The 4,140-nt window shown below is 50.5% G+C and overlaps 1 pseudogene; it reads left to right on the forward strand.

Annotated features, from left to right (window-relative positions):
* Positions 1-1,903: 1,903 nt before the first annotated feature.
* LOC122436385 lies at positions 1,904-3,888 on the forward strand (annotated as a pseudogene).
* Positions 3,889-4,140: the final 252 nt, after the last annotated feature.

Consider the following 4,140-nt stretch of genomic DNA (forward strand, 5'->3'; position numbering starts at 1 on the left):
AGCTCAAGCATTAGAATTGGCATGATCTTGGGCCACATCATGAAACCACATTATCTGTTGAAGATGTTTTCTTGGTTTAAGAAGAGCTTTTATCAAAATTTGTCAATCACAAGGAATAACATTTTCAGTAGAAGATGTCATATTGTTTAGACTTTTTTTGTTTTTAGTAAAAGGTGGATGAGTGCCTTTACATAGTTATAGCCTTTTTCATTTGTTGTATGTGAGAAAAATCTATGTCTTCATATTGAGGTATTAGTTGTCCTTGAGCATTAACGTTTTTTAACACAGGAAAGGCAAAAAGATCATTGGCCTCAGAGACTCGAGATTGTAAAGCCAGTAAATCAGAAAGCCTTTGTCGTGAAGGAGAATGAGTGGATCATCTGTTTTTATAAATATGAGTGTGTTTTAGGGGCTTATCATTGTCATCAAAAAAAGTACTGTTGGCTTTAGTGTCGAAGAGAGCATCAGAAGATTCATCATCAGATTTATCTTGTCCTGGAATGTCCATTACAAGAGGAGGAGGAGCGCTTGGGACAGCCAGAGCAGGGATGGTGGGGACGTTTTGAAACATTTTATGTTGTTTTAATTAGGCCTTTTGTAAATTCTTATCATCTAATTTATATTTGTATAATGAGCATTCCACTTGTTGATGAATATCGGGGGGAGGGGGAGCGGGGGGGCGGGGTAGAGTTGCCTTGAAATGGCAAGATCATGGCTTTAATGAGGGCCCACAAGGGCCAGGAATCTATTGGAATATTTTCTCTCTGTCTTGTGGCTCCTTTAACTGTTTCTTTTCATTTCTTTGTTTTTGTTTTTTAATCCTGGTTCCAAATTTCTAAATCGAAACTGTCTTCATCAGGGAACCAGGGATTTTATTCAACCGCAGTTTGGGGACAAGCCTCTGTCTGTTGATGCAAAACCGAAAGTCCTTGAACCTTAAATAAATGATGAAGTAAAGTAGAAAAGCGGTGGGGCTTTCCAGCCGTTTGTCCCATAACCCTGCACTTACTGACCTCTGTAAGTCCTAACAGTGAATGTGTCCGCTTGCCAAGGGCGTTCACCAGGTCCCTTTCTGGGCACATGCCGCATATCCTTAGGCACCCAGGTGCCTGTTCTAAGCCGCCAGCCAGGGTGGTGGGGGGAGGCAGGGCGGTGGTGGGGTGGGGTGGGGGGAGGGCGGAGCCCGAGAGCTGACAGACCTTGGGCCAGGGTCTTTCAGGGTGGTTTGCCTTGGGCCTGCCGCATGGGGCCCGGACAGCGAGCTGAGGGAAGTGGTGTGCTCCTTCCTCAGAGGAAGGCTGCTCTCCTGCCACTGCTCTAGCCTAAGGCCCAAGTGTAGAGATGGACTCTGCATCAGTTGCGCCAGGGTGAGGTCAGTGTATGCCCCCACATCCACCCCCATGCCCTGCCCATGGCTTGCAGTTTGGATCTAAGGTGAGCAACTATGTCCCTGATGTATCCAGGAAGCTTGTCTCACCTGTGAGGATCCATGAACACACATAGTCATCCGCTGCTCCAGAGGCAATTTCAACCTTGAGGATGGTTGCAGTGTCAAGTTCAGGTTCATTTCCTTTGCCTCCCAACTGGCCTGACTCTCCCAGTCTCTCGTCAGGCACTTCTGCACTGCTGGTCAAGCAAACGGCTTGAGTGGACAGGCGTCCTTTGCATTGAGCAGGGTTTGGCCGCTGGGTCACCCACTGCCAGAGTGCCCAGAATTCCAAGGGGCGTGTCCCAGTGATCAAATACCTTTAGACTCCGTCTGATTGGCTCGTGATGAGGTCTGGTGGTCAGGATGTAGAGTTTGGCCGCTTCCTGCCGACATAGTCCGTGCGTGCATGGCGTCACAAAGCTCTGCGCACGGGTGTTTCCCCTTCCCTGCCTGTAGGCTGTTGGCAAGCAAACAGTTGCTGGTGTGGAGTAGACCTCAGCGGGTGGGTGGGCTGTGCTGGCCACTTGCTGTGCTCTCGTGTCCAGCTACTTCGCAGCTCAGGGTCACCGCCAGGGCCACATGGAGAGTGAGATGGGGCCAGAGGAAGGCGGGAGCTCCCCCGAACCTGGATTTTAGTTGTGAGCCTGGATCTTTACGCGGCAGGTGCCCTGGGCCCTGCCTGCCGGGTCGGGGAGGCAGAGGCGATGCAGGTCCCAAGTGGCACACCAGGCGAAGAGGTCGCCCTGTTCAGGGTGGAAGCAGTAGAGAAAGGCGCGGCCCTGGAGGAGGGAGAGGTGGCGGGCATCGAGCAGGAGTTCCAGCTGCTGGTGGAAGACATCATGGAGGAGGTGGAGGTGGTGGCGGCGAACGAGGAGCCGGAGCAGGTGTCCTCAGAAGAGCGGGAGAGAAAGCTGGAGGAGCAGGGCCAGGAACATCCAAGACCTGGAGCCCTGAGTGACCGGCCGCCAATGGAGGCGCTGGCAGCCCTGCAGGTGGAGCTGGATCCTGTGAATAAGAAAGCCCAAAGGGCCCACCCTCGGCTGAAAGACAAGAACTGTCAGAGGCGGAAGCTGCATCTAGAACACAGAAGCGCCATCATCCAGGGAATCCGTGGCTTCTGGGTCAAAGTTGTATCCTTGGTGTGGTGCTTGTGGAATTTGTTTTACCTGGGCTGTTGCAAAAGCAGTTTACAGATCTGGCAGTTTGGGTACAAAATGTGTTTATTGGATGATGGGTATTGACTGCTGTCCAGATATGATGGGTGATGTCCTGCTGTTTTAGTTAGGAGGAATAATTGATACTTGGGCTTTACTTGCAGAGGTCCCAATAAGAATTGTCATTAGTACCAGGGACTCTTCAGAGAAAAGGCTTGTCCGGAATACAGGTCTTCTCCAAAAAGCTGAATGAATTTGGGGGTGATGTTGCAGTGTGTAAGTGCTCATGCTAGTTGCAGCTAGGAGTGCTTGTTTTCCAGAAATAAGCTAACTTTTAGGAGGCTGAGATGGAGCTTAGGACCTTTCTGTTAGGCACAGGACCTCCTTGGGTTGATAGGCATAGCCTTGGGGCTTGTTGGGCCTTCACACAGTCTGTGTGGACAGAGATGTGAGGAGTTAACTGGTAGCAAGTTGAAGTCAGACAATGCCAGGCTACTGTTGTTTAGGCTAGCTTTGTTCTTCCAGCACATCTAGAGGCTCCTTGACCTAAAAGCAGTTTATGAACCACCCCGAAATGTCAGTCATGATGAGTGTTCGAGATAAAGACATACTTAACTACACGACCAACTTAAAAGGTCAGGCAGCAGATACTGATAATTGAGGAAGGGAGGTGCATGGGGAGGGGAGGGGAGATGATATATCCCTGAAAACAGAAAAGGACAGCTCTTGTATAAAGAGGTTTCACACTCACGCCACCCTGCACAGTTTGTCCTGGCAGGTGGAGGATCTCAGACATCCCACTGTTTGCTGCAAGATCACAGCAGCTGGTAAGAGGCAGCTCGCTGGACTTGGGGTGTGGGGGCAGAAAGGGGTAGGTTGAACTTGGAAAGTGATTTAGGTCTTTCTCCCATACTCCTTTTCTTGCAGGATACCGATCATCTCATTCCTCACCAATTCAGTGGTACCAGGGATTTGAACGTAAGGCATACAGCCACAGGCACCACCACAGCAGTGTTAACTTCTTCAACTGGTTCTTTGACCATAACTTCACAGGATCTGGCATGATTGCTGAGGTGGGGTCCCACTGGGTCTCTGGGCCAGAATTGGCAGTGGATGTTGGAGTTCTTGGCAGCACACCGGAGGGCCCGGGGTCTGGCCAGCCCTGTGCTGACCTTGCTCATTCCCTGGCAGATCATCATTAAGGATCTGTGGCCCAATCCTTTGCAGTACTACATGAGGAGGAAGGCTCCACCACGAGAGGTACTGGGAGGACAAGAGATGAGGAGACCAGGGACTGGGCACTGACATAAGTGTTTTCCAGGAGCCTTGGTCACTTATTCCACTTGTGGAGAGATTGAGACTCCCTGGAGTACAGAGTGACACCAGTGCACGAGGGCATCAGCCTGAGACAGCAAGTGTTTCTAACTAGGGAAGCTTGAGGTAGATGAAGCAGCCTGGTCAGTCCAAAGTCACCCCGATTTAAATCTGACTCAGCTGCACATCTCTGAGCTGTCGTTCCATGGCCAACAATTCTGCCCTCAGGTTCCTCTTAAATTG

This window comes from Cervus canadensis, chromosome Y (genome assembly GCF_019320065.1).
Source record: "Cervus canadensis isolate Bull #8, Minnesota chromosome Y, ASM1932006v1, whole genome shotgun sequence".
NCBI lineage: Eukaryota > Metazoa > Chordata > Mammalia > Artiodactyla > Cervidae > Cervus > Cervus canadensis.